This window comes from Rhinatrema bivittatum, chromosome 8 (assembly GCF_901001135.1).
Source record: "Rhinatrema bivittatum chromosome 8, aRhiBiv1.1, whole genome shotgun sequence".
NCBI classification, from domain to species: domain Eukaryota; kingdom Metazoa; phylum Chordata; class Amphibia; order Gymnophiona; family Rhinatrematidae; genus Rhinatrema; species Rhinatrema bivittatum.
Window position 1 is genome coordinate 243,454,292 of NC_042622.1, and position 20,723 is coordinate 243,475,014.

The window sequence follows — 20,723 nt, forward strand, 5'->3', positions numbered from 1 at the left end:
CCTAGGAACGCTGGTGTTCTTCATGGTCCTTTTTAAAATTCCCAATGTAGTAGCTTTGGTTTTGTTTTTTTTATGGAAAGCAGGTCATATAAATTGGATTTATTTATTTATTTATTTATTTATTTATTTATTTAAAATGTCTTCTGTATTACCCTATCAATCCAACAATCATGCAGAATGGTGTACAAGAACATAACTTTATAATAACTATGCATAAAATTACAATTCAAATCTAGCAAAATAATTAAAACACAGAATGAAATTAATTCCAATTAAAATATATAATAAAATTAAACAAACAAAAAAGACAAAAGTAAACACATTAACAAAACAAGAAACAAGAAACAAAAATAACCAAAAAATTATCAGCAGTAAAAAATCAGTAGCAGCCGATCCAGACAACAGTCAACTCATGAATGCTGAACATAACCGCAGCACTAACCTCTTTAAATCTCAGGGAAAAGCCAGATGTCAAGAGGGGGTGTTTAGTGTGCCCTTGGGCCTCAGCCCGACCCCAGACGGATCCAGGACCGAACCGAGGGTTGACGGCGTGTTCCAGCATGGCTGACGGGCTTACCCTCTGCCAGGCCTGCAAGCTCCCAAGGCCAACAACATGATGATGTTGGAATGTGAATGGTCCTTCGACCATTCCAAGCCTTTTCGGACCTGCCGCTTGGATCGGCATGGAGCAGCAGGCCTGGCCTGAGGACGAGAGCAGACGGGCCTTGACACGAAGACATAACACCAAGGTCGATGCTACGGCATCGCAGATGAAGATATGACACCAAGGCTGATGCAGACGGCATCAGAGACGAGGGCTGGCACAGGACATGACACCAAGGTAGCTGAAGACATGACACCAAGGCTGATGCGAAGACATCACGGACCAATGGTCGATGCGACGGCATCCCGGACCAGGGTCGATGCGACGACATCAGGAACAAGATGTTGACATGATACCAAGACTGATGCAACAGCATCCAGGACAAGACGAGGAACTTGACGAAGTCCAGACGAGACGAGAAGCTGGGCGGAAGGACATTGGCACTGTCTCTCAGGGCGCCCTACACAGTCCACCCACGGGACTGGTCGCGGACCACCCTGTCCCACTGCGCACCCTACACAGCCCGAGGAGGCTGGTCATGGACCACGCTGGGAACGGGACAAGCGCAGGGAAGAATCCAGTCAAAGTGGGACTCCGACGACGATGCCAGATGTCGCCCAAAGCACCACAAAGGCTGGCAGGACATGACGGCTCAGGAGCACAGGACACCAGTCCACCTGCCGGCCAATCCACGCTCGGGAAAGACATCATTTGAGGGAGTCGGGCCTGACAGGACCAGAAGGCTCAGGAGCGCTGAAGCAAACACCAAGAAGGGCAGAACATCAAGGAACCTGGGACATCAGGAAGCAGAAGATCAAGACGAGACACCAGGACACCTGGATGGGGACCTCAGGCACAAACATGACTTGACATGACAAGAAGATGAAATGAAGAGGAGCTTCACGAAGAAGACCTGATGGAGCTCTGGCAGGCAGGAGCCTCCAGAGTGAAGTAACTCCAATGCAAGGTGACAACTGAAGTAACGGAGCAGCCCTTTATAGGGCTGGAGCAGGAAGTCCAATCTTAGGTGGGGCCAGCACACTTCCTGTGTCTGGCCCTTTAAATCCTGTAGAGAGGCGCGCGCCGGAACCTAAGGAAGGAAGCAGGAGCTTGTGCAGGACCGCGGACAGCGGCCTGCACAGATGTCTTTGACGCAGGAGGCAGGGCTGGCCTGAGAGGCAGGCCTCAATGACGGCAGTGGCTCCAGCCGCTGCAGGGGACCCCGGGGGCGGCTCCAGCCGCTACTCCAGCCCGGGGGTGCGGCCTCCAGGCCGCGAAGATCATGATGATGCCGGCGGCGGCTCCCAGCCGCGAGGAAGGTAAAAGTTCGCGGCTCACTGTGGTGAAAGCAGGCAATACGGGTGGCCTCCGGGCCGCGCAGGGAAACAAAGTCCGCGGCTCTGGCCGCGCTGGAATGCCCGACGTTGGCGGCGTCCATGCCGCTTTGGGTGAAGAAAGGTGAGCAGTGCCTGCTCGCGGGGGGACCCACGGGCAGGGTTCCATAACACCAGACTTTCACCATTTTTCAAAAGATGAACTAATTCAACTCCTATCTGATCTCTACCAGGATCTTATTCCACAATGAAGGTGCCACAACTGAAAAGGCCCTGGATCTAGTGCGAGCCCCTCACATCAACTTGAAAGAGGGAACCAGAAATAAAGCTTCTTGGCTTGAACTCAACCTCCGCATGGGGCGGTACCAACCCAGTTTGTCAAATTAATAGAGGGGGCCATTATCCCTCATGACCCTTAAAGTAAGGCCCAAAATCTTAAATTGAAGCCAGGCCACAGTTGGAAGCCAATGAAGAGAACTGAGTATAGCTTCTATAGAAGTTAATCTGGGGCATCCCAAAACCACTCATGCTGCAGCATTTTGAGGAACTTGTAGCCAATATGTGAGATGTTGCAGAAGACTCATACATAGGCTATTGCATGACATTACAAACGATACTACACATTAAGGAAAGCAGAAATTCACTGCCTCTTGCCAACCAGTCTGGTCGGATGGCCCAGTACCAACTAAGGGATGGATTTTTTAAAAAGAGTTGCTCGCGTTAAAAGACCAAATATGCAAGCATATGGGCCGAGCATAAGCATCTCTTATTTTAAAACCTGTGCAGAAATCCCGATTTTGAAACAAAGTGAATGCAGTGCGTCAGGCTGTTGCCTGCACATATTTAATTCTGCTCTTTTTCAGGTGTAAGTCATAATAAAACTTGTTATAGCCAAAAACTGACTGGGTGAGCAGGTCTGGGTAAACTGGAGGGAGTGCAGGCTGAAGAACCAGAGGGGTCTGGATGATCTAGAGATAGACTGGGCAAACTGGTGGATTAAGTGGGCAAACTGGTTATTTCTTTCACCCGTGCATATTTTAAAATGTGCTCACTTATGCATGTAAAAGCCAGCAAGTGCTAAAGAAAGACATGTGAATAATGTTTCCTCATGTAACCACTTACAATTAGGAGCACACGAACATGTTTTTATTTAATCTTATTTGTTATTAGTATTTATTCAATTTTCTCCAAGTTCATTTTTCCTGTTCCATGTAAGACACACTTGTTAAGTCACTACAATGTTATATGTAAACCGAAGTGATTAGCAACATTGTTGCTAGAACTTCGGTATATAAAAATGTTAAATAAATAAATAAATAAATGTGCAAGGCAAATTTTATATTCTATGTGTGCACTTGCGTGGATGATTTAAAATTCCAGTGTACGTGCACTCACGCGCACAAACGTGCTCATGTAGATGCACGAGCTCTAGTTTTAAAGTTACTATCCCTGGGTTTTGCCCCAGATTGCAAACATTGGCTGCCACATGGACTGAAGTGGAAAATCCAAGGCTTACAGCTGACTCAGATTGCTCACCTTAATGCATCTGATCCTATTTTCCAACATAAGACATCTCAGATTTACCCATTTCTTGGGGTGATTGAAGGAAAGGAGGAATAGAGGATAGGAAGAACGACTTTTGACCTCTAAGCTTCTCTTTCCTAGCTGTGACATTTTGCACTAAAATTTACAGCCATTAGACATCACATGGATATTTATCTCTGAGCCTTTCTTGGCCTGATTTCAAAGAGCCAGGTGAGGAATCTAGAGTTCAGCTGAATCACGGCTGACTCAAAGTTCTGCCACATTTATTATGCAGATTTAGATTCAGTTCCAGCCACTCAGGGTTGGAAATAACTGAATTTCAGATAATTTGGGATCAAACTGATCTTTCCCAGTCTAGGATGGGCTCAGATCAAATCCAAGTCTGCTCAGTTCATGCCCATATATTAGATAGTAGAATGGCTGCTTAGTAGGTGCGAAGTAAATATCTAGACATCTGAATAATTCACTTATAGATTAACTTTGTCTAATCTTAAACCCACATAAAACACACATGGTTCAATCTCTTTTGAAGTATTAATCCAACAGTAGGGAGAATGGCTGTTGCATGAAATAAGTCAACAAAATTGATGACATGGGAATTTCAAGCTACTGTCTTCCAGGTGTACTTCCAGGCTTATCCACTATGTGGCAGTGTTGCATTCATTTGCAGCATGCAGTACAGCACAAATCACACAGTACTGTAATAACGTTACACAGCAGAAACAGAGGTTGCAGGCTGCTTTTTCTAGCTGTAGGCAAGGCTCACAATTTTTTGCAGAATTTGCTTACTACCCACCTGACCACTAGTTGTATGCTGCTATTCTTATATGTTGTAACCCCACCTTGGATGAATTTCTTATTAAAAAAAGTGAATAATGTATCCAAATTAATTAATTAATTAATTAACCTGGTCTGTCCTCTTTAACATATTTGCATTAACAGCTAAGAGTAAGAAAGTGCCAAAAAATGGCTTTACAAGTTTCTTCTCTGTTAGGAAACTCAGCATTTTTAGTGATTACTTCTCAGGCCTGGATTTAGACATGGGCAACTCAGGCAATTGCCTAAGATGCCAAATTTTGAAGGAAGCAAATATCCAGGCCAAAGAGAGGCCAGCTTCTGCTTGCTAAAGTGGCATGTGCCAACACAGCTTCAAAGGAGCACCCATCGCCATGGACTGCCTATGGACACCACTGTTACCTCTGGAGTGTGGATACAAACACACTGACCAAACATGATCATCTTAACATAGTGCAAGGATCTTTGTCAACAGTGAAAATGTAGGTGATTTAATGCCTGAAAACAGCAAGTAAAGAGAAACTAGGATTTAATAGTAGACATTGTTTTGTTTTTTTATTTCCATTTTTTATATGGCAGTGTACAAACAACCAAGAAAATGCGAGAATTAAGCTTCGCAATAGAACACGAAACACCAATTAGACTGCGGAACGATATAGTACAGTAATTAAGAGTATCATGAAAAACAGAAGCAATACAACAATAATACAATAATATAACTATACTTGAGCAGTAATGGTGGATGACAAGACTAACAGTAAATGTATTGCAGTAAGTAATAACAAGTAGCAAATATCCCCATAGCAAGAAAGTAAAAAAAAAAAAATACATTGCCTTATATCCCCCTTTTCTCTCCCCCCCCCCCCCCCTTCCTCGGGTATACAACAAAAAATAAGGAAGGGAATAAATGTAAGATGTAAGAATATTCAGGGACGTGATCAGTTGGCATAAATCTAGTAGACATTGTTTAATATGGGATTTCCATGCAGAGATAGCTATCAAAAGTTAAACTGGATGGACCGCTGGTCTTCTTTTAATCTAAGCAATTATGTCATCATGCATCAAACTTGTAACAATGCATGCAGAGGATTATGCCAAGGCACTCTGCTCTTTCTTGGGGTTTGTATGTAGATGATATGGTAAACCAAACTCCCCCTATCTTTACTGTAATAGGGCTGTCATTTACAGGCAATCCAATAAGAGTCTGACATCTTTACTACATATGAATAGTAAAAAAAAAAAAAAAAAGCTGTTGTAACAGTTTAGAATGGTTTTGTAAAGTGTGCAAGCTGGCAAAAACCCATAGGAGAATTTCAGCAAGAAAGGTAGAAAATGTCAAAATCCATCATCCAAGCAGTGGTTGCTTTTGACACTTTTGACCCTTGGTCTGAACCAGCATGGCAATTTCTTATGTTCTTATGGACTTTTTTTATTTTATTTACAAATGTTTTTCTGATTTTGCTTTGATTTGGAACACACCTGTTTTTCAACAGCTAATCAGTGATCAAGACATTTTTCTATCTATAAGCCAGCATTTCTCCCTTTTTAAATACAGCATAAGCATAAGAGAATGTTTCAAATTGAAAAATATCACAGGTTAGGCTGCCAAATTACATATACCTTGATGTAGATTTTACCCTCAAGTTGCCATAGGGAATTTATGGGGGATGGGGCAAGGAAGGCATAAAAAGGATTTCTGTGCACCTTGTACAATGTGTTATGGTTTTGATGAATTGGTGAACCCCGGGCCGAGGTGAGAGATGTCCCCGCCCACAGGGAGGAGCCCCATGGGCCTCACCGTCGGTAGGCGTGGTCTCAGCGACATAGGACACAGCTGTGAGAGAGACTTTATTAAGGAGAAAGATAGAACATGACCCGAGGATCGGGAAATGTAAATAAACACAGTCTTAGTAAATACAGTGGTCAGGATGATGATGTATACACAAGGGTCCTGGTAATGGCCCACAGCATGGGATACATCCGGGAATTCCTGTAGACTTATGTAATACCTCTGAGTGCAGATCCGGTAGTGGCCCACAGCACAGGGTATGCCAGGGAAGCTGTACTGTAGAAGTCAAAGAAGCAGAAGTCGGTGTTACAGGAACAAAGTCGTAGACCCAGTATAGGAGATGAAGTATCCTGAGGCACAGATTGCGTAGAGTGAATGGACTGAAGAGCAGTAGTGGCCTGAGGAACGGGGTACGCCGTGAATCTTCAGTAGAGATGATAGAAGTTGGAGAATGTACTCACACAAGGAAGTCCAGGTAGATATACCCGAGGAGCGGGTCAGGATGCAGCAGGCAGCAGGGTCCTCTGAGGAGCGGATAGCCCAGACGCGGAAGAGCCCCCGAGGAGCGGGTACTCAGAGCGTCCAAATGCCCAAGGAGAATCTGGAACAGAAGATCCAAGTAGAGAGGATTTAACAAGCGAGAGAACTACTTGCTATTTCATCTTAGCAATGGGCGAGTCCGTATAAGTACACTAGCGGTGTTGATGTCATCGGAAAGGGACACCCCCGAGGTTCCCGCCATGATGTATTCATAAGGAGGCCCTGCGCGTGCGTGCCTAGGTGATGCCAGAAATAAGATGGCGGTCAGCAGCGCCCATGCTGTCCTGGGGATGCTGGGAAAGTCGGCATTGGTTGGCAGAGGCCGCCATTCTCCCAATGATTGACGGTGCAGCTGCCTGCGACCGACGGGTGCAACAGTACCCCTGTTCTTAGGGCCCCCCCCCCCGGGGGTTTCGGCTTCCTGGGATGAGCCAGATGGAATTGCCTGATTAGGTCTTTGTCCAGAATATTACTTGCAGGTTCCCAGCTGTTTTCTTCTGGTCCGAATCCTTCTCAGGAAATAGGATATTCCCATCGTCTCCCATGTCGCCTCACATCTAAGATGTCATCTACCTGGTAGGTGATGTCTTCTTCCGCAGAGAGGGGCTGCGGTTCAGGTGTCTTTTTGGAATACTTGGACAAGATGAGCGGTTTTAGTAAGGACATGTGGAAAGCATTGTGGATTTTTAGTGATGATGGTAACTGCAAGCTGTATGTGACTGGACCCAGGCGACGTAGTATAGGAAATGGTCCTATATACCAAGGTGCAAATCATGCTGAAGGCAATTTGAGACGAAGGAAACGGGTACTTAACCACACCTTATCTCCTGGCTGAAGTTGAGGAGCAGCTCTGTGATGTGCATCATAAAACCTTTTTGCTGTTTGTCCAGCCTTTTGAAGTAGGCCTTTAGTGTGTTCCCACAGCTGATGTAATTCCTGTGCTGAAGCTTGAGTGGCCGGAGAAGTCACCGATAAAGGCATTGGCAATGGTGGTAAAGGCTGGCGGCCATAGACTAGCTGAAAAGGCGAAGAGCCTGTGGAAGCTGAAGGATGTGAATTTAGAGCAAATTCTGTCCAGGGGAGCAGTTCGGCCCAATCGTTCTGTCTTGAGTTGACGTAGGACCGGAGGAACTGCTTTAAAGTGCGGTTCATCCTTTCAGTTTGTCCTTTGGCTTGTGGTTGATAGCCAGAAGTCAGATCCAGAGAAATATCAGATTTCTTACAGAGAGATCTCCAGAACTTGGCTGTGAATTGTACTCCTCAGTCGGAGAGTATGTGCTTTGGCATGCCATGTAACCGGAATATTTGAGGGATGAAAAGTTTTGCAAGTTCAGTTGCAGAAGGTAGTCCGGGTAAAGCCACAAAATGTGCCATCTTGGAAAACCGATCAACAGTAACCCATATGGTTTTGTTACCACTAGACACAGGGAGGTCAACAATAAAGTCCCTGGATATGTGGGTCCACGGTTCGCTAGGAGTGGGCAAAAGTTGGAGAAGGCCCCAGGGACGACCAGTAGGTGGTTTTTGTCTGGCACACATGGCACAAGATTCAACGTAGGTCCGGACGTCCTCCTTCATAGAAGGCCACCAATAATATCTCTCCAAAGTGGACAGAGTTCGAGATTGCCTAGGATGACCAGCTAGCCGTGAGTCATAATGGCCCGCAGCGAGGGGTACACCCAGGAATTCCTGTAGGCTGATGTAATACCTCTGAATGCAGATCCGGTAGTGGCCCACAGTGCGGGGTATGCCGAGGAAGCTGTACTGTAGAAGTCAAAGAAGCAGAGATCGGTGTTACAGGAACAAAGCTGTAGACCCGAGGAGATCAAGTATCCTGCGACACAGATAACATAGAGTGAATGGACTGAAGAGGGGTAGTGGCCCGAGGAACGGAGTACGCCCCTGAGGAGCGGGTACTCAGAGCATCCAATTGCCCAAGGAGAATCTGGAACAGAAGATCCAAGTAGAGCGGATTTAACAAGCGAGAGAACTCCTTGCTAACTCATCTTAGCAATGGGCGAGTCCGTATAAGTACACTAGTGGTATTGACGTCATCGAGAGGGGACGCCATGATGTATTCATAAGGAGGCCCTGCCCGCCCGCCTAGGTGATGCTGGAAGTAAGATGGTGGTTGGCAGCGCCCAGGGATGCCGGGGAAGTCGGCGTTGGTTGGCGGAGGCCGCCATTCTCCCAATGATTGACGGTGCAGGGAAAAAAGAGGTGAGTGAGCATGAGAGGTCGCAGCCGCCTGCAACCGACAGGTGCAACACAATGGTTCTCAGATGTTATTTGTCTTTTGGAAATCCTACTGGAAAAAAGGAGAGAAAAATTCAGTGGGCAAACTCTAGGCAATAATCCTATTCCCAAATTGTGTACTTCCGCAATCCATAATAAACATTTTGGTCAACTTTTTATCTGTCCAAGTAATCACTGCAACTGCCCTGAACCAACAACTCACTGGCACAGGACACTGTGGAAGACAAATTGCATAATTAGTTTCAAAAAAGGATTAGAAACATTGAAAGGTGAATTTGAAAAGCAATGGGGCAGATTTTAAAAGCCCTAAGCACATAAATCAAGGTGGATTTAAGCTCGTAGGTTGGTTACACACGCCAGGCCTATTTTCAAAAGGCCGGCGTCGCGTGTAAAGCCCTGGAACACGTGTAAGTCCTGGGGCTTAAAAAAATGGGTGGTCCGGGGGCGGGGCGTGGGCAGGACGGGCGGTCCGGGGGCGTGGCCAGAGTTCGCTGGGTCGGGGGATCGCACGCTGGCAGTTGGCTGGCAGGCGTAACTTGTGAAATAAAGGTACGGGGTTTGTTTTTTTTTCGGGCTGGGGGCAGGACAGGTAGGGGAAGGGAGGGGAAGGTAGGGGGGGAAAAGGAAAGTTCCCTCTGAGGCTGCTCCTATTTTGGAGCGGCCTCAGAGGGAACGGGGAAAGCCAGCTGGTCTCCCCGAGGGCTCGGCGCGCGCAAGGTGCACCCCCTTGCGTGCGCCGACCCCTGTTTTTATAAAATGCACACAGCTGCGTGCGCATGTTATGAAATCGAGTGTACATTTGTGTGCGCCGGGTAGCATGCCCAAATGTAGGCCGCGAGCGTACCTTTTAAAATCTGCCCCAATATGCGCAGCAAAATGGAGAGATGCACAGGCATGTATCGCTTAAGCGCGCCCAGTCGATTTTATAAACCTGCCACATACGTGCTCATGTACCGATGGGCAAATATCTTGCATCAGGAAGATAAGAGGTGGAATGTAGGCGAGGCATGGATGTCCTGGGGTGAGGCCAAGAGATGCATATGAGTTATGTGCCAGGCGAGTGTCCATTTCAGCGCAGTTACTTCTGCTATTGATGAGGTGTAAGTCTGAATAAAACTATTTCTAGCCATCTATGAATGCCTGAGGGGTCTGGCTCAACTGGGGGGGAGTGCAGGCTAAAGACCGAGTGGGGTCTTCGGGACACAGCTATAGACTGAGCAAACTGGTTAAACCGATCATTTCCTGGACATGCACATCTTATAGAATTCCCTCACGTTTGCATCTACATGTCGACATTCCCCTGCTGTTCGCATACACGCTTAAAATTAGGAGCACACACACATGTGCCAGGCCTATTTTTTTAAATGTGTGCATATGTTTGCACAGAATATAAAATTTCAACGCATCTTGCCGCACGTCCATATACGCCTCCCTTAGAAGATAGATCAATTACAACCTGTTTCACATAACACAGAGGTCATCCTGAGTTCAATTAATTCCAAAGCCATGAAGCTGGAAACAGGGCAGGGGCAACCTTAAGGGATAGCAAGTGGGATAACCATAAGAACATAAGAAAATGCCATACTGGGTCAGACCAAGGGTCCATCAAGCCCAGCATCCTGTTTCCAACAGTGGCCAATCCAGGCCATAAGAACCTGGCAAGTACCCAAAAACTAAGTCTATTCCATGTTACCATTGCTAATGGCAGTGGCTACTATTCTCTAAGTGAACTTAATAGCAGGTAATGGACTTCTCCTCCAAGAACTTATCCAATCCTTTTTTAAACACAGCTATACTAACTGCACTTACCACATCCTCTGGCAACAAATTCCAGAGATTAATTGTGCGTTGAGTAAAAAAGAACTTTCTCCGATTAGTTTTAAATATGTCCCATGCTAACTTCATGGAGTGCCTCCTAGTCTTTCTACTATCCGAAAGAGTAAATAACCGATTTACATCTAGCTGTTCTAGACCTCTCATGATTTTAAACACCTCTATCATATCCCCCCTCAGTCGTCTCTTCTCCAAGCTGAAAAGTTCTAACCTCTTTAGTCTTTCCTCATAGGGGAGCTGTTCCATTCCCCTTATCATTTTAGTAGCCCTTCTCTGTACCTTCTCCATCGCAATTATATCTTTTTTGAGATGCGGCGACCAGAATTGTACACAGTATTCAAGGTGCGGTCTCACCATGGAGCGATACAGAGGCATTATGACATTTTCCGTTTTATTCACCATTCCCTTTCTAATAATTCCCAACATTCTGTTTGCTTTTTTGACTGCCGCAGCACACTGTACCAACGATTTCAATGTGTTATCCACTATGACACCTAGATCTCTTTCTTGGGTTGTAGCACCTAATATGGAACCCAGCATTGTGTAATTATAGCATATAATTATAGCATGGGTTATTTTTCCCTATATGCATCACCTTGCACTTATCCACATTAAATTTCATCTGTCATTTGGATGCCCAATTTTCCAGTCTCACAAGGTCTTCTGTGATTTAACTACTCTGAACAATTTTGTGTCATCTGCAAATTTGATTATCTCACTCGTCGTATTTCTTTCCAGATCATTTATAAATATATTGAAAAGTAAGGGTCCCAATACAGATCCCTGAGGCACTCCACTGTCCACTCCCTTCCACTGAGAAAATAGCCCATTTAATCCTATTCTCTGTTTCCTGTCTTTTAGCCAGTTTGCAATCCACGAAAGGACATCACCACCTATCCCATGACTTTTTACTTTTCCTATAAGCCTCTCATGAGGAACTTTGTCAAACGCCTTCTGAAAATCCAAGTATACTACATCTACCGGCTCACCTTTATCCACATGTTTATTAACTCCTTCAAAAAAGTGAAGCAGATTTGTGAGGCAAGACAAATTTCTATATTTCTAAGACCAGAACAGGAATGGTGGTAGGTAGGGGAGTGGGAGAGGTGGAAGAATGGGGAGAGTACTGAGGTCAGGTGAAGAGATAAAGTGTGCCCACTGCCAATCCATGTCAATGTGATGAGGGTCTGCCTTCCTTACCCTTTGCTTTCAAGGAGCAGGGATGAGTTGGGGGGGGGGGGGGGGGGGGGGTGTCACCATTAACAATTATTGCACAGGGCACCTAGAGCCAGCCCTGAATCTAAGGAAATATTTTTTTACAGAAAGAGTGGTGGATGCATGAAACGGTCTCCCAGTGGAAGTGATGGAGACAAGGACAGTATCAGAATTCAAGAAAGCATGGGACAAGCACAGGGGATCTCTGAGGGAGTGATAGAGATTGTATAGCTGAGCAGGAAGTGAGCACGCCTGGGAACTCTCCAGATTTGGCCCGGAGACTGCGGAATTCTAATGGAATTGCCGGTCTCTGGGACAGCACCTATAATCTACAGTGCCCTCCTATTGCTGCGCTAGTGAAACAGCCAGACTAGAAGGCGTCTGATTGGCCTACATGGGCCAATTGGATGCCTCTTTCCTTTTCCCTGCCCATAACCAATCAGAGGCTTCCTTTCTTCTTTCTACCCCCACAGACCAATGGTATGCCTTCTCCTGTTTTCCTGACTGTGCTGGCAGGAATAAAGGAGGAGGCCTTCAATTGGCCCTTGTTGGCAGGAAGGGAAGAGGCCGATGGCAGAAGCAAGAGATGATGATGATGCTATTGACTGGAAGAAGGAGTCATCTCATTGGCCCCAGGTGCCCTTAGGAGGAGCTGGAGGTTGCTGCCACTGGTGGGTTTGGGTTGGAGAGAGATAGTGAGTGACTGTGTGTCTGGGGGGGAGGGCGAATATGTGATGGGTCGTGTGTGGTATATGTGAGGGGGCAAGTGTGTGTGTGTGTGTATCTGAGGGAGTAAGTTGTGGGGGGAAGGCTTATATGTGATGGGTCATTTGTCAATGTGTGTATATATATATGAGGGAGTGTGTGTGTGTGTGTGTGTGTGTGTGTGTGTGTGTATATATATATATATGTGATGGGGCATATGTCTAGGTGTGTATGTGAGGGGGAATGTGTGTCTGTGTGAATGAGAGGAATGTGAGTGAGCATGTATCTGAATGAGCATGTATGTGTGAGTGTGAACATGCGAGTGTATGTGTGTTTGTGTGTATGAAAGAAGAGAAAGCTTGTGCACATATCATCCAACCTACCCCCTTGTGCCCCCCTCTCCGCCTCCACTAATAGAGGAAAATCTCAGAGTGACTGTAAATTGAAAGTCACATGGAAGTGAGAATGGGCAGACTGGCCATATTGTCTTTATCTGCTGCATAGCCTATGTTTCTATGAATTGCGGATTAAATGGGATTTCCATTTTACCCCTAAGCCCAGAATAAGAGCCTCCTGACTGCTCTGTTTATACTAATAATTTCTCCGCTATCTCTAGCCTTTCCTTCCTTCCAGCAGTCTATGCCTCCAAGTTTAATTTCCCTGTTAAATGTAACTTTGCTTTTTCATGTTCAACCTTTTGTTTTGGTTACTGTTCTTGGTTCAGTTCCCCTATTCGATGTGAACCGACCTGATATGGTCTCTACCATGAAGGTCGGTATAGAAAAAAGTGTTAAATAAATAAATAAATAAATTTTCTGATTAATTCAGACCATTTCTACACATGTCATTACGAGGAAGCATCTGTACTCTTGAGGTCTAGGTAGTGACCTCATGCAGGTGCAATTCTGTGGTCTCCAGAAGCAGGGGTTTATGGCTGACTGCTGCAATTGAGAAAGCTTCATAAAAACATCCCCGTCGACCCTGGTCTTTTATAGGTGTTTGTCTAGTGCTTAGTCATTCTAGGAAAAATGTGAAACATCTCAGTCACTCTTTGTACTGTCCTTTCTAAGGGCTTCCAGCTGCATTCCTGAGACAAACTGGGAGACGTCCAGATCTGATGGACACTATTTGGAGTCACTCAGAACTCCAAGCACATTGCGGAAACATTCTCTTTTTCTTCAAAAGAGAGAACTCCTGTCTATGTAGGAGGTAAAGTTACTCTAGGAAAGTCCCTCCAAGACGCCAAAAGGCCATGTGAGACAGCAGGCTTGGCATTCTGAACAACATGATAAGGCATTTCGCCCAGTTCTGAGTTTCTAGTTTCCCATCTCAATGCAACAAAGGACTTACTACACTGAGCTGGGAGATTAGGATCACCCACCTACCATCCCCATTCCACATCAGAAAGAACTTGTAAGTATGACCTGGTGTTTGAACTCTTTCAATGCTGTTTTTGAGTGCATTTTATGCGATCAAAGGAGCTTGTGTTATTGGTTTGTCCATCTGTCTGTCTATTTGTTCTTGACAATAACATAAGTGTGGAGGGAGACACTCTAAGAGACTTGCTGGAGCAGCGGCAAATCATGACTGAGAAGCTTCCATTTTTCTCGGTATGTGTTTTCAGTTTCCTGCTGGTGACCAGCGGACGCTGGTCTGCTATGTGTGAATGGGAGAGGAGAGGAGCCTGTGGAGGGATCTGCTGCCCTGCCACTAGGGATTTGGATCGGGCATAGGAGGGAAGTAGAACAGAGAGCCACTTCTATCTCCTGCAGCTGCACTAAGGGGAGACCCAGGCTGAGAGCCAGAAGCCTGTAGCCAAGAGCCAATAGTCTGTTGCCAATGAGGCCCGGGCCACTGTTGCAGTCTGGGCTGAGTGAAGCCACTACACTGACTTCAGTGCCAGGAAAAATAGTGGAAAGTGTTCTAAACATCAAAATCACAGAACATATAGAAAGACATGGTTTAATGGAACAAAGTCAGCATGGCTTTACCCAGGGCAAGTCTTGCCTCACAAATCTGCTTCACTTTTTTGAAGGAGTTAATAAACATGTGGATAAAGGTGAACCGGTAGATATAGTATACTTGGATTTTCAGAAGGCGTTTGACAAAGTTCCTCATGAGAGGCTTCTAGGAAAAGTAAAAAGTCATGGGATAGGTGGCGATGTCCTTTCGTGGATTGCAAACTGGCTAAAAGACAGGAAACAGAGAGTAGGATTAAATGGGCAATTTTCTCAGTGGAAGGGAGTGGACAGTGGAGTGCCTCAGGGATCTGTATTGGGACCCTTACTGTTCAATATATTTATAAATGATCTGGAAAGAAATACGACGAGTGAGATAATCAAATTTGCAGATGACACAAAATTGTTCAGAGTAGTTAAATCACAAGCAGATTGTGATAAATTGCAGGAAGACCTTGTGAGACTGGAAAATTGGGCATCCAAATGGCAGATGAAATTTAATGTGGATAAGTGCAAGGTGATGCATATAGGGAAAAATAACCCATGCTATAATTACACAATGTTGGGTTCCATATTAGGTGCTACAACCCAAGAAAGAGATCTAGGTGTCATAGTGGATAACACATTGAAATCGTCGGTTCAGTGTGCTGCGGCAGTCAAAAAAGCAAACAGAATGTTGGGAATTATTAGAAAAGGAATGATGAATAAAACGGAAAATGTCATAATGCCTCTGTATCGCTCCATGGTGAGACCGCACCTTGAATACTGTGTACAATTCTGGTCGCCGCATCTCAAAAAAGATATAATTGCGATGGAGAAGGTACAGAGAAGGGCTACCAAAATGATAAGGGGAATGGAACAACTCCCCTATGAGGAAAGACTAAAGAGGTTAGGACTTTTTAGCTTGGAGAAGAGACGACTGAGGGGGGATATGATAGAGGTGTTTAAAATTATGAAAGGTCTAGAACGGGTAGATGTGAATCGGTTATTTACTCTTTCGGATAGTAGAAAGACTAGGGGGCACTCCATGAAGTTAGCATGGGGCACATTTAAAACTAATCGGAGAAAATTCTTTTTTACTCAACGCACAATTAAACTCTGGAATTTGTTGCCAGAGAATGTGGTTCGTGCAGTTAGTATAGCTTTGTTTAAAAAAGGATTGGATAAGTTCTTGGAGGAGAAGTCCATTACCTGCTATTAAGTTCACTTAGAGAATAGCCACTGCCATTAGCAATGGTTACATGGAATAGACTTAGTTTTTGGGTACTTGCCAGGTTCTTATGGCCTGGATTGGCCACTGTTGGAAACAGGATGCTGGGCTTGATGGACCCTTGGTCTGACCCAGTATGGCATTTTCTTATGTTCTTATATCAGCCCAGTAGATGATGGCGGAAAAAGACTAATTGGCCCATTCAGTCTGCCCAGTTATTCCTGTCCACAGTGCTAACAGGTGAATTTTAAAACTCTGCACATGTAATAATTGTAATAATTAGCACTTAGCGCATAAAATAGCACATACGTGAATACATGTTATTTTCAAAACTGCAACCGGGGCATAAATCGGGGTTCACGAGTAACTTTGTGCATGTAAGAAGGTGCGGTCCAGAGGTGGGGCTAACATTTACGCACATAAGTTGCTATTTTACTTGCACATATTTACGTCTGCTCAGTATCTGATGTAAGTGACTGGGTCTGGGTCTGGGTGCAATGGAGGGACTTCAGGCTGAAGAATCAGGAGGGTCTACACTGGGCGAACTGGTAGACTAAATGGTAACACTAGTTCTCCTAGAACAAGCAGGATGTTGGTCCTCACAGATGGGTGACATCATCAGATGGAGCCCGGCATGGAAAACTTTTGTCAAAGTTTCTAGAACTTTGACTGGCACACTGAGCATGTCCAGCATGCCACTATCCGCGTGTCCATGCGGGGTCCCTCTTCAGTCTCTTTTTTTTTTCCAGAAAGCAGTCGCCTCACCATTTTGGAGCTCTTTGCTGAGTTTATTTTTTTTCAAACCATTTTTTCCCAGTTGTTCTCAACATTCTTGGCGCCGAGTCTCTCTTCTTCTGTTGGTGCTGTCCGTCATGCAGTAGGTGTTTAAAACTTTTTCCCTTGTGCGGTTGATTCCAGATGAGCTGCCTCTCGGTGGCCGACGGTCATTAACCGCTCGCTGGCTATTTTTCATAGCATTGTCCGGTTTTTGCCAATGCCCCCAGTGCCCACAGACCATGTCAATTACTGATATGCACGAGGTCTGTATCCTCTGCCTGGGGGCGTTGGACAAAGTCTGAGGGTGCCGTCTGTGTGGCCAGATGACCCCCAAAGGCCGTCGTGCCTGACTGGATAAGATGGAAAAGCTTTTTGCCAGAAAATCTGATCCATCTACTCCGGCATTGGGGGCGTCAACACCTAGAGGCCGAGGGGAACCGTTAGATAAACTGTCTTTCTCTACCCCTCCAGTGGGAACCTTTCATGAGAGAGGAGCTGGAGATAGGCTGTCTCCAGTGACATTGCACTCAAGAACTTCAGGATCTTCACTTTCCTTGCTTCCGGGAAAAGTCCGGGCGGAGCAGCGAGGGAAGTCCCGCAAGCACCATCACCGGTTGCCGTCGGCACACAGCTCCGGAACCGGTGTGGCATCGGCGGCTGCCGTACTGTCACCGAAGCGACCCCATGGGGAAGAGGCACCATCCTCTGTAATACTTGGGAGCCCAAGGCATTCCCCACCAATTCCAGTGCCGGGCACCGAGCATCCTCGCAGCTCCAAGGAGGATCCGGTGACGCCTCCTCCTCCTCCTCCATCCATCCTAACTACAGCGGACTTTCAGGAGGAGTTGGACCACAGGGCTCAGCAGGTGGTGCTTTGAGCCCTGTGGGGTATTGACCCGCCAACAGCATCAGTTCTCATGCTGATGTTGGAGCCTGCACAATCTCTCTTGGCGCCCATGCTAGAGCATCTAGAAGTTCTTCTGGGTGTACTTCAGATGTAACTGGTGCCCGGGGGACCATCGGTTCCCCGGTAGCCACCGATGCCCCCTTCTGGAGTGATTCCCATTATCGAGTCCTCTGAGGAGGAAGAACCCGTGCGGGGGCAGTGCCCTCGGGGCCATTAGTGCTACGGCCAGAGTTCCCCAATCCCATTCCCAGACCATCGGGGATCTCAGTGCTGTCGATGCCCTCAGGGCCATCGATGACTTCGGGGCTGATACACATGGTGCCCACATTGCCCTCAATGCCCTTGATGCCAAAACCGAGAGGCTTGGGCAGGGACCCGCCATGCCGGCCCCGGAGCTCCCATATGATCCCTGGGATGATGATACATCCAAGATTTCTTCAGAGCACTCAGACAACCTTCTTTCCGAGCCATCTCTGCCGGAAGAAAGGCGTCAATCTCCCCCTGAGGATCTCTCCTTTGCGTGCTTTGTCCGGGCTATGGCAGAGGCCATCCCATTCCAGCTCCTCACTGAAGAGGACGCTCAGCACAAAATGCTGGAGGTCCTCCAGTTTGTTGATGCCCCAAAGGAGATAGTGCCTGTCCCAGGCCCTGAGATTTTCAAGGAACTCCTCCTCAGGATCTGGGAGCACCCTGTGTCAGTTCCTTTGAGAGGCGCCACCTCCCACACCAGTCTGTGGTGGTGGAGTCTACCATCAAGAAAGCCAAGCATTCTCGCACACATGCCTCTGCCCTGCTACTTCAGGAGCACAGAGCCTTGGATGCCCTAGGTAGGAAGATTTTTCAGGGCATTATGCTCATCACCCATATCACATACTACCAATTGTATATGACCCAGAACCACTGGAACCTGTGGAAAAAGGTCCAGGAGTTGTCGGAGCACTTGCCCCAACAGCAGCAGGATGCTTTCATGGCAGTAGTGCAACAAGGCCTCAAGGCAGGCAAACACGAGGGGCGCCCTACCTACGATGTGTTTGAAACGGCAGTGATGGTGGCTGCAGTGGGCACTGGTGTCAGCAGAAAGGCCTGGCTTCATGCCTCGGACCTTCGACCAGAGGTCCAGGAGAAGTTGTTGGACTTGCCCTGCATGGGAGAGAATCTCTTCAGAGATAAGGTTAAAAGACCACCAAGAAACCCCACAACACATCTCTGCAGGTACCTCGGACACGCAGTCCTCAATTAGAAAATCCTTGCGACAGGGCTAGAGGAAGTCCTTATACTGCCAGAGAAAGTACTACATCACCACCTATACCATGACTTTTTACTTTTCCTAGAAGCCTCTCATGAGGAACTTTGTCAAACGCCTTCTGAAAATCCAAGTACACTACATCTACCGGTTCACCTTTATCCACATGTTTATTAACTCTTTCAAAAAAGTGAAGCAGATTTGTGAAGCAAGACTTGCCTTGGGTAAAGCCATGCTGACTTTGTTCCATTAAACCATGTCTTTCTATATGTTCTGTGATTTTGATGCTTAGAACACTTTCCACTATTTTTCCTGGCACTGAAGTCAGGCTAACCTGTCTGTAGTTTCCTGGATCGCCCCTGGAGCCCTTTTTAAATATTGGGGTTACATTATCTATCCTCCAGTCTTCAGGTACAATAGATGATTTTAATGATAGGTTACAAATTTTTACTAATAGGTCTGAAATTTCATTTTTTAGTTCCTTCAGAACTCTGGGGTGTATACCATCCAGTCCAGGTGATTTACTACTCTTCAGTTTGTCAATCAGGCATACCACTTCTTCTAGGTTCACCGGGATTTGGTTCAGTCCATCTGAATCATTACCCATGAAAACCTTCTCCGGAACGGGTATCTCCCCAACATACTCTTTAGTAAACACCGAAGCAAAGAAATCATTTAATCTTTCCGCGATGGGCTTATCTTCTCTAAGTACCCCTTTAACCCCTCGATCATCTAATGGTCCAACTGACTTCCTCACAGGCTTTCTGCTTCGGATATATTTTAAAACGTTTTTACTGTGAGTTTTTGCTTCTACGGCCAAATTATTTTCAAATTCTTTCTTAGCCTGTCTTATCAATGTCTTACATTTAACTTGTCAATGCTTATGCATTATCCTATTTTCTTCTGTTGGATCCTTCTTCCAATTTTTGAATGAAGATCTTTTGGCTAAAATAGCTTCTTTTACCTCCCCTTTTAACCAGGCCGGTAATCGTTTTGCCTTCTTTCCACCTTTTTTAATGCGTGGAATACACCTGGACTGTGCTTCTAGGATGGTTGTTTTGTTTTTTTTTTACCTTTGTAGCTGCTCCTTTCAGTTTTTTTCTAACTATTTTTCTCATTTTATCAAAGTTTCCTTTTTGAAAGTTTAGCATGAGAGCAGTTAGTCAGCCAGAGTGACTCACTGCTCTCTCGATTAACAAATGTTGGTACCTAATCAAACCAAATCACACTACCCCAACACCTTTCCAAAGTGAGTAACTGAACTGAACATTTCAATCTTTTTACTTAGGTATACACTGCTCCAAGCTTCTTTCTAGCTTCTGGCTACTTTTTTTTTTGTTTTTGTTTTTAATATACAAACACTCTCATTTCTGCTTACTAGCTGCCTTACAGACTTTTAAAAATAAACACACTAACTACTGCTTACTAGCTGCCTTACTGACTGACTATTTAAAAATACAGTCTAACTTCTATTTATTTGCTGCCTTACTGACTATTAAAAGCACAAACACACAAACACACTAAATAATATTCCCAAACAGTTAACTTTGCCCCAATACTTTTAAAAAAGACAATGTCCCAAGCAAAAACTTCCTGATTCCTTTCGGCCACCAGCAAGGTGTTCCTCTCCTCTCAGTGCTCCCCTTGGATTGTGGGTTACTGAGCTCTTCCCTTGCAATATTTATTGTGCTTCTAAGGTAAATTAGTGCAGAACAATCCCTTTGGAGATTTACACTACAGTTAGTTGTCCTGAGTGACTCACTGTTGTTCTGATTAACAAAGAATGGTACCTAATCAAACCAAATCACACTAACCAACACCTTTCCAAGGTGAGTAGCTGAACTGAACTTTTCAACCTCTTTACTTAGGTATACACTGTTCCTAGCTTATTTCTAGCTTCTGGCTACTTGTTTTTGTTTTTAATATACAAACACACTAACTACTGCTTACTAGCTGCCTTACTGACTGACTATTTAAAAATACAAACAGTCTAACTTCTGTTTATTCACTGC

At 45.5% G+C, this 20,723-nt stretch overlaps 1 long non-coding RNA gene across 1 annotated transcript in view; it reads right to left on the reverse strand.

The window, feature by feature from the left end:
• Nucleotides 1–7,441: 7,441 nt before the first annotated feature.
• Nucleotides 7,442–20,723, reverse strand: part of LOC115098262 — a 50,735-nt gene continuing 37,453 nt past the window's right edge. Inside the window, exon 2 of the long non-coding RNA XR_003858459.1 lies at nt 7,442–8,915. This is a non-coding gene — a long non-coding RNA (uncharacterized LOC115098262). The remainder of the gene's footprint in view (nt 8,916–20,723) is intronic.